Source organism: Phascolarctos cinereus, unplaced genomic scaffold (genome assembly GCF_003287225.1).
Source record: "Phascolarctos cinereus isolate Bilbo 61053 unplaced genomic scaffold, phaCin_HiC Scaffold_5;HRSCAF=322, whole genome shotgun sequence".
Taxonomy (NCBI): domain Eukaryota; kingdom Metazoa; phylum Chordata; class Mammalia; order Diprotodontia; family Phascolarctidae; genus Phascolarctos; species Phascolarctos cinereus.
In genome coordinates, this window is record NW_027555958.1 from 177,272,094 (window position 1) to 177,282,655 (window position 10,562).

The 10,562-nt window shown below is 40.2% G+C and overlaps 1 pseudogene; it reads right to left on the reverse strand.

Annotated features, from left to right (window-relative positions):
• Positions 1-7,815: 7,815 nt before the first annotated feature.
• LOC110192063 (ruvB-like 1) lies at positions 7,816-9,880 on the reverse strand (annotated as a pseudogene).
• Positions 9,881-10,562: the final 682 nt, after the last annotated feature.

Genomic DNA, 10,562 nt, shown 5'->3' on the forward strand with positions numbered 1-10,562 from the left:
GCCTCAGTTTTCTCTCCTGAAAAATGAGGAGTTGAACTGGGTGACTTCTAAGGTTCCTTCTAGCTCTAAACATATGATCCAATCATTTGATCAAACCCTGGGGCAATTTGTGTCTCTTAAAACTCCAGTGGCTGGAGACATGCACACACATACACATATGCATGTACACACACACACACACACATACATACACACACACAACCCACATACACACACACACACACACACACACACACACACACACCCCCAAACCCCAAAGGAGAATATAAATAAATATCTTTTAAGAGCTTGCATAATATCAGCCAATGGCAACAGCAGGTTTTTGACAGGACTGTGAACTTCCCCAAAACACCATCCTGTCAGCCTGGCGGTGATTCAGCGGCATGATTCAACTCCTGCAAGATGGGTTGCTGCCAGCCAGAGTATCCAGCCGAAACCAAGTCCCCCCACCCAGAGCTGCCAGCCGATTAACATTTAGAATTGGGGGCTGCATCCATTTGTGAGTTGAGTCAACTTGTTATTAAGAGGACTAGTTCCCCTAGAGGTAATACAAAGGAATCTTTTCTTCTGGAGTGAAGAAAAAAAAGTAAAAGAGGAAATGACATTCCTTCCGTCACCATGTTATCTCTGATTTTTCTTTTAAAAAGGGAGGGGCAGTATATAATTTTTTACAGCTGGTACATAATATTAAAGGCTGAGAAAACAAAGCTTTATCCTCCCACCCATCCCCTCTGGAATCTCATTATAATGAAACTCAGACATCCCATCAACTTTCTGTAATCCAAATGAGGGACGGTGCCTTCTGAACTATGAGGAAATGGAACAGACATCATCAGAGGAAAATGCTGTGGAAATAATTTTCCTAGAGTTATTAGGATTCTCTTGACAGAGCCACCTTTCTTTCTTTTTGGCCATCTTTCTTAAAGACAGATTCCCCCCACCCTCTTCAGTTTGAGGATGGGGAAGAGCAATGAAGGACAAGTCTTAATTCTTGTGCTTCTGGAGCATGAACACACACACACACACACACACACACACACACACACACACACACACACACACACGCTTGCATGCACTTATATATGTTCTAGAAAAAATGCTACCTTGCCAAACCAGATATAATGCCCCTGCCTCTAAACCCATGTATAGTATACCAAGCCTTGATGGTCCATCCCTGCAGCCACTAACTCATGATAGACTTTAGAGCCCATCAAATGAAATTTTCTCCAAGTAAATATCCAGCAAAGAAGACAGTCATAACAGAATGAAGAACAATATTCTTTGACAGCTTTCTCTCCCTATCCTTCTTTTGTGTGAGAGCTTAGGAGCAATTTCTCAAAACCAATTGCAGGGAGAAAGTGAGGGACATGGCACAAAAAGGGAACATCTTTTTTCTCCTTTCCTTTAACCTCTCAGCTACCTCATATCCTGTGCTGTTTGGAGGGCTTTTGTCTGGCTCTGTTCTTTAGCCTGAAGTACTGTAAAGCTTTCTAGAGTCTCATTTTGCATAATGCCCTGGAAAATACCCCAGAGAGGATAGCTTAGTCCGACAAAATCCTGGTTTTGCAAAACAGCATTTCGATCATCTGAGACCCTCATGGGTAAATACCAGTGGCTTTAATTCATTTTTTCTCATGAAAAACTCCTATTGAAAATCTTTATCCCTGGAAAGGATTTAAACATTTGGGTAATTCCCCCCAAATTCTCAGGTGTATAGGTGTGCTTATTTTTAAATTGGGGCAGTTATGTCAGAAGCAATCCACAGTCAGAAAATTGACCCCATGACCTATTGGAGTATATTTTATAGAATCACAGATCCAGAGCAGGGAGGGGCTATCCAGCCCTTCAGAGATCAGCTAGGCCAATCTTCTCATGGTACATATGAGGGCATTGAGGCTTATGAAGCTTGAGGGACCATAGATGGTCATACAGCTAGTAAATTCTCAGAGATGGGAGTCAAATCCAAGTCCTCTGACTCCAAAGCCAGGGCTTGTTCCATGATACCACATCACCTCCCTCTTCTTGTATGAGACATTTTGAAATTCTTCACTGAAATTGGGAGTGTTGAAATGTGCAAGGTATTTGACAGTATAGTGCTAGCCCCAAGAGTTCATGTGTGGTCCATGAAACAAAATGGCCCAAGCACATCCTCAAATTCTGCTCATCATCTGATATTCCACCATCGTGGAGATTGATTCAGCTATTATAATTGCCTCTCCCCTGTGATTGGAGGGCTGGAGGGGCAGAGCAATAAACTTTCTTCTAAAATTCCCAGAATTTTCCAATCAGCTTAATTTCTATCAACTTTTCTGCTTGGTTTTTACTCCATAAATATCATGCCCACGCCTCTCCTCCTTTTCAATTTCCTTTTCTGCATTGTCTTTAACTGTTAGATTGTAAACTCCTCAAGGGCAGGGACCATCTTTCTGTTTCTTATTTGTATCTCCTGGTGCTTAGCACAGTAACTGGTGCATAGTAGGTGCTTAATAGATGTTTATTGACTATTTTGTCCTTTCTTCTCGTAATAAGTGTCACGAACTTTTCAGATATGGATTGACTTCTAGGAGTGGCAGTAATGACTCCAGTGCCAGAAGAGTGAGCTAAAGTGTCTTGAAGTCCCTAGCTGTGAGATGCAGCTTTATATGGCCAGTGGCGATATTGATGGCTGCAATGACTGTGAGTGACGCTCTCCCTTAAGATGCTACTTTCCAACGAGTCAGGCCCACATCTTTGCAGCCTGCCAGTGTGTGGGTGGGATGGGCTTTTTTCACAAGTGCTGATCCTCTTTCTTTTGTTTTTGAAAATGTAGCCCTTGTTGTTTACTCTAGTTTCAGAAACAGTTTTTTTAAAACCAAACTTCAGCTCTGCTGTAACTGGTCCCCTCCTCCTCCGTCTGTTTCAGAAAAGTAATATAGCTTCAATCCTGAAATTAGTCTTGTTTATCAGCAGTCAGTATCCAGAGGAGAGCACAGTGAAACCTAATAGCAATGGCATACAGCTCGCTAATTTCAGCTCTCTCATCGTTGTTACCATCATTGCATTTATTTGCAGCCTGATTCTCTATCTTTTCCGGCCTCCTGTCTCTGCAGCTGCCTCCTCTCCTCTCCTTCCTGATGGCTACAGATCTCTGCTTATCGTTCATTTCCATGCTCGGCTTTGTCTGTCTCTTTGTGTTCATCATCCTGGTGTAGGTTTCTTGGCTGTATATGGAAGCCTGTTATTTCTCAGGCGTTGTCAGTGACTAGACGGCACGAGAGGCTTGTTGCTGCCATTCTGGGTATCCTTTGTCTTGTTTCTTTTCCGATGGCCTAATTTCACACACGTTCCAAATAAGGACCCTCTTTTCAATCTAAGCAGTCAATATGGACATGCTATTGTTCAGGAAGGCAGCCAGATTATTAGTATTTTTAAAATGTATTCACTGCATGAATTTCTCATGAAAAAAAAATCCTCCTATTGAAAACCATTGCCCCCGGGAAGGATTTGAGCATTTGGGTAATTTCCCCCAAATTCTCATGTGTATGTGTGTGCGTGCTTTTAAATTGGCAGCGTCATGTCAGAAGCAATCCATAAACAATATTGATTGAACAAAAACCCAGAACTGCCAATCTCCTGTGTCTCAGAGGAAGCTCTTTCGTTATCCCCTGCTGCTGCTCCATAATCTCTGAGAAGATAGACTTCAAACCACTCTGGCTGCCTCCCCCTTGCATGGGGCCCTGAAGTAGCATGTCACTTTGTACTCACATTTAACAGGTTTCAAGCTTCAGTGGGACTCTAGCTACATTTTTCTTAGTGATAGCCTTATGACAGGTTTAGAAAATGGATCAAAAAAAAAAAAAGGGAAATTATCTCACACATGGATCCAACCAGCTCCTCTTTGTAACTCAAGCAACAAAGACAAGCGTGAATAGAATAATACACTTTTTCCAATCCAGGCACAGAACATGAAATGCATTGCTTTCTCTTATTCTACTTGATTTGATCATCAGGTATGATTTAGGTCTCCAATAAATTAAATTGTTTGGAAACTTGGTTCATTGCCCACGTGCCCCCCCAAATTCCCACCCTCCCCAAATCTATGCAAGGCTGAATTGCTTAATGATGTCTTTCCTTCTAGCCTCCGTTTTGTCTTTTGCTAACGTTGCCTAATGAACCCTATGATCTGGGAGGTTAATTTATACCCACAGAAACATCACACTTCATGTTGGAGTACCTCTATTTGTGTGCCCTTCACTGAGTTCTGCAGTCCTGCTTCATTTCCCTTCTTTCCTTTGGTGCTACCATTCAGGTTCATTGTATTCCTGGAAATCTGCCACACACAGGAACATTTCACATCTCCGAAATATCTCAAGCACAGGAGGGCTAAGGCTAGACTTTGATCCGAAGTTTCTTTTAGGGCACTATCTGTCTTATAACCCTTTAGACAGCTCTTTCCCAGGACCCATAAACCTGTGTGTTTTCCTGGTCACCAGGCCTTTCTTGGGGCTGATGGAAATTCAATCCAAAGTTAAAAAAAGTGAGAAGTTAATGTATTGATGAGTAGAAACTCCATAACTTCATCCTAAAGTAGACTGAATCCTAGTGACACTGTTTTAATGACAGGCAGGCTGCCTTTAGGACAGCTGCTGTAATGTTCTGCTAGGCTGGAAGCTGAATCTTGGATGAAAAGAAACTTTGGAATGACTCACACATTTTACTAATTTATAAGTGCAGTCTTCCTTGAAACCCCAATGTACAGACCAGAGTCTTGATCTATGAAAGTGAATAGAGCCTTGCAGTCAATGAAAAAAAGTTTTGTTCACAGAATATAAAATCCCTAGCTTATTGCTTTTTATTTATTTTATTTATTTTATTTTATTTTATTTTATTTTATTTTATTTTATTTTATTTTATTTTATTTTATTTTATTTTATTTTATTTTATTTTTTTTACCCTTAACACATCTTCCATGTTTTTATTTTCTTTCAGTTTCACATGAGGGACGATGTGAAAGCCCAAAACAAAAATCTGACTTCTGGAGGTCTGTATAGCAACAAACAAACAAATAAATAAACAAACCCTTATCTGGACAGTTTACAGGAAAAGGCTGAATGCTGAATTCTGTTTGGAAACAAAGTCAGTTTACCTGAGTGGACACTTGGTATTTTACCCAATGGCTTGCTGAGGGAGAATGGAGGAGGAATAGAAAATTCTCTCTTTTTCTTATTTATCTATAAATTGAGGGGGTTGCACTAAGTGGGTCAATTCTAGCTCCAGATCTATGATCCTATGATAGGATTCTTCCACTTCAGCTAAGGTCTTCAGTTTTCCTTCTTACTCTCTGTTCTATCTCATTGTTTTTGTTGAGTCATTTCAGTCATGCCTGACTCTTCATGAATCCATTTGGGGTTTTCTTAGGAAAGGTACTGGAGTGGTTTGCCATTTCCTTCTCCAGTTCATTTTACAAATGAAGAAACTGAGGCTTGCCCAGGATCACACAACTGGTAAGTGTCTGAGGCCAGAGTTGAATTCATGATGATGAATCTTTCTAATTCCAAACTCAGTACTCTAGCCACTGCATCACCGAACTGCTCTATGTCTTGAGGGACCCATATATACCCTACCAAGGATTGTCACTGTAGATGACCCAAGAATCCACCATTCACTTGCCGTTAACACCACCCCTTTTTCTCTATTTCAGTGCTCTGCTATTTTAAAAATACAGTCAGGTTGCATATAAAATCAATTCTCCTACATTTCAGCATATCAAAATCAGGTTTAAGAACAGACTTACTAAATGCTTGTGCTTGTGGGAGCACCCTCTGATCTTTTGCCATGTCTAATGTTGTTATCATAACATCATTGGCAGAAAGAAGCATAACTCTAGCAAGGCTAACAAGCTAACATTTTTCAGTTAGTGAGAGTGGGAAGGTGGGTTCCACTTACCAAAGAGAAAGTTATATTTGGTTTAAAATGCAGCAATTGCAGTGGAGTGGGTTGGGTGTCTTCACTGAGTTTTTCTTATGAAATTAAACACAACCTATCACTGAGTCAGCAAGTCACAATAAAGGGAGCATTTTAGACAAACTTATTAGAGTTGTAAGATGGTTATCTTCGATGTTCATTCATTCATTCAACAAGCTGTTATTGAATACCTGCTACGTGACAGGCACTTCTTCAGGTGTTATAGGATATAGAAAGTCTATCTAAACTGGAATATTGCATATATTGTCAGATAACTGTAACATTATACCTACTGCTAGACACAGCTCATGTGTAAGTTGTTTTTGCTAAATTGCTTTTTTTTCCCTTTCTTTTTTCTTCTTTTATTTATAAGGAATGATGCACTGGGTAGGGAAAGGGAATAGGATATATTAAGAAATGAATGTGATATAAAAATAAAAGATATCATTTTTTAAATGAAAAGAAAGCATTCTTAGAGCAAGATTAATAAAGACAGATAGTTAGGCACCCAAGCAATTGTGTTTTGGAGTCTATCACTGAGACTAAAAGGGGTTTTGCAGAATAGTGAGATGAAACAGTCAATGCTAACAGCAAGAAGCCCTTAAAATATTGTTTCTGAGGCCACAAGAAATAGCGTTTAGTAGCAGATAGAGACCTGGTCTTAGAGTAAGGAAGACCTGGGTTCAAGTTTGCCTTCTGATACATAATAGCTATGTGACCTTGGGCAAGTCATTTAACTTTTCAGGGCCTCTGGCAAGTAACTAAGATTCTAAATTACAAAATAGTTATAGATCTACTTTTGTAGAGGGAGTTTTCTAACTGGGAGTTCCCTATACCATAGAAATCAGAGGTCCAAGCTTTTTTTTTTTTTTTTAAGGAGGGAAATACCAGGTAGCTAAGCTAATGCCAGGGCAATTAGGTGATATAATGGATAGAGTTCTGGCCTTGGGGTCAGGAGGACCTGAGTTCAAATTTGGCCTCAGACACTAGTTGTGTGACCCTGGGCAAATCAGTTAACCCTGTTTGCTCAGTTTCTTCAACTGAAAAATGAACTGGAGAAGGAAATGGCAAACTACTGCAGGATCTTTGCCAAGAAAACCCTAAACGGGGTCATGGAGAGTCAGACATGACTTTAACAACTCAACAGCAAACTGATGCCACACCACGGGAGCATTAAAGGTGAAGCAGGGGCTAAAAAGCCAAGAAGAGACAGTGTGGTATAGTGGACAGGACATTGGATTTGGAGTCAAGAGGAATGAGACAGAAATCATGCTGCAGACACTTACTAGTTGTATGATCCTGGCAAATCATTTAATTTCTCTTATGTTCAATTTTCTGTAGAAAGAGAGGTTCAGACTCAATGGCCTATAAGATCCCTGTCTCTTCCATCCCTAAATCTATTGTAGTAGAGAAGCATCCACTCCCCAAAAGTTTCTGGGATCGACACCCCCAGAGGCAGATGGGGAAGGGCACGAAAAGGATGCAACTAGAGATGTTACTGGGAAGCCTTAGGAATGACAGTCCAGGATGGTTTTATAAGAGGCTGTTCCTGGGACTTGATACATGTTTACACCAAACTCTTGCTGGCATTTCTGGGTCTTTTTTCATTCTATGCATTAAGGCAGCTCACGTACTTTACAGGGAGTTTTTATTTTAAACTAAAAAGATTTGTTAGAAGATATTCCAGGTGAGATTTGAAACACAGCAACTATGGGAGAAAATATGATAATTTTAAATAAATCATTTCATATAAAACTGATCATAGAACTAACTGCTCATAACTTGGAGCACAGACATTCTCTGCTTCAGAAATATCCATCCTTACATCTTTGATGTTTGCAGGTCAGGGCACATTCTTGGTATCTTTCCATTTCAACTCAAAAGGGTTAAAATGCCACCATCGTACTTCGTATATTTATCCTGTTGATCAGCTAAGATTTTGGCTAAAGACTTGGCAGTGCAGAAGAGAGTTCCTTAATTTCTTTGACATGTACTTCCTTGATATTGTCTTTCCCATTGATCTTTGCCAGCAGGTTGGCTGGGGTCAGGCACTGCACTGAGTATCTTAATGTTGTCTTGGTACCAGTTTCTCCCAGGTGGTTTAATGCTTCCCCACTAATATTAATCCCTTCTGTCTGGGCTTTGATTTTTGTTATCTGTTATATTTTTTGTAGGGTGTGCAGCATGGTGTGGATAACCATCATTTGGTCCAGAAAGTCAAGGGGGAATTCCAAAAGGAGAGATCACATCCTCAGTACCCCTGATGACACAGTTGCCTTGGTTGGAAGCAAAGATGATGTTGGAGGTGATGGAGGACTCCAAGGTGCAATGCAGATAGGTGAAGCATTCAATGTCCAACATATGCACCTTGTTGACAAATAGCATGCCAGGAACCAACTCAGCTATGCCTTGGTCAATGTACTTCTTGACCACCTTTTTAATCTCCCCTCACATCTTATCTGTCTTCTTGACTTCAGTAAGTAGCCTGTCATGGAAAGGATGTCCTGTCTACCCTGGGGCCTAACAGTGGAAACATCTGAATCATGGAGGGTCACAGCCTGAATCATTTCATTTCATTTCATCTCTTCTCTTCTCTTCTCTTCTCTTCTCTTCTCTTCTCTTCTCTTCTCTTCTCTTCTCTTCTCTTCTCTTCTCTTCTCTTCTCTTCTCTTCTCTTCTCTTCTCTTCTCTTCTCTTCTCTTCTTTCTTTCTTTCTTTCTTTCTTTCTTTCTTTCTTTCTTTCTTTCTTTCTTTCTTTCTATCACTCTTTGGCAAGGGAACACATTCTTCTGCTTCAAGGTTGAATTCAATAGCATAGGTATCATACCTACCTTGCCTCTTCACTGCACCACTGTTTGCTTTTATGTATATCACATCTCCAGCTTCCATTCGCTCTTTCTGCAAACTTTCAAAGATGCTGGCACCCGATTTCAACTGTTTGGTTCTTTTTGCTGTTTTAAGTACTATAATTGCATGGCTGATGGTACTGCCATATCTACCCCTAGGGTTTTCAGTTTCACATGGAGTTAACTCTGTGGCTTCACCTTCATAAATTTCCTTGGTCTCCTTTATCCTCAGACCAGTTACCCTTCTGAAGTTTTACATCAAAACTTTCAGTTCCAGATATAGGATGCTCTAAAGAAGGGAAAGGTAAGGCAGGAGGGAGCAAGCATTGGACACATGAAGAGGATTGACTAAGGTATGACAGCTTATCAGACAGAAAAATTATAGACTGGAAAGATCAGAAGTTTTCTTTTCAGACTGCAAAAGGATAATTAAACTTTTTAGTTTCTGAATGAAATTGAAAACAATAATAAATTTGAGGAACCAAATGGAATCCATTCCTGAACAAGCAGATTAAGTCTTTTAGATGATTAGGGAGTAATATTCATAAGAGATCTAAATCCGATATTGTCATTAAAAAAATAGACTTGGAGTGGGGGCCTACGCTTGCAATCCCTGCTATTAGGGAGACTGAGGCTGTTGTATAACATGAACTTGGGAGTCCTGAGTTGCAGTAGGGCTGCTAATTGGGTATCCTCATTAAGTTTGAAACCTATACAGCCAGTTCCTGGGATCAGGAGATCACCAGGATGCCTAAGGAAAGGTGAACTGATCCAGGTCAGAAACAAAATAGGTCAAAGTTTCTATGCAGATCAGCAGTGGGGAAGGGCTCATGAGTGGCTGCTGAACTTCGAGCATGAGTGAGATGGGGACATCTACTCTAAAACAAACAAATGAATGAATAAATGAATCAATCAATAAAGGAATGAATGAATGAGAAGTAATGGGAGCTTCAGCTATATGAAATCAGCTAGTAGGATTTGATATACGGCAATCCTATTTTACAACAAAATGAGGACATAATCCAACTTTCATCTCCAGATTGTCTTCACATGTGGTCCATGGTGATACCATCCAGGCACCTGTTTGCCATGGTGAAAGGATGGACAAGGATTAACTCACATTTTGTGGCTTCTCAATCTGAATGCCCAGCATCATTCACACTTTCTTTTCATATGGGGCTAACTGTGTCTGGACTCTGAAACAGTATCTTAAATGACACCCTTGACACTTTTATCCTATCAGAACAGCAGAACTAGAGGTAGTCAAGCACTTGCTTCTAACTTGGCCTCTACAAACTTAAAAATTTTTTTTTGGATAACTGTGTTATAACATAATTGATTTCCTTTGAAATCTTATGTTCTTTATTTTATTCATTTAAAAACATTCTAAGAAGGGACTGGGCCAGGCCCTGGGTGAGAGAATGGCCAGATAATATGGTCTACTCAGATATAGCTCTGACATAATCACACTAGTCTAGGATTACTTCATCAGTAGATTGAGTGACTCAAGTCTCTCCAAAACAACCTAGGAGTCATTTAAACAGAAGGATTTTTTGACCTAAGGTGGTTTTAGCCTGTAACATATTTCTTGGGACTGCTCTGGATAGATTTGTTCTGCTGGTTCAATCCCATGGCTCAGCGCCATATGCTTGGATATCTCTGTCTTCTTCCTTTCCCTCTGTTTGCACCCCTTCCCCCATTCTCCCACTGATCTACTTTATCACTTTCAAAATGCTAAGAAACATCAATGGAAGAAACAAGTATTTTCCTTCA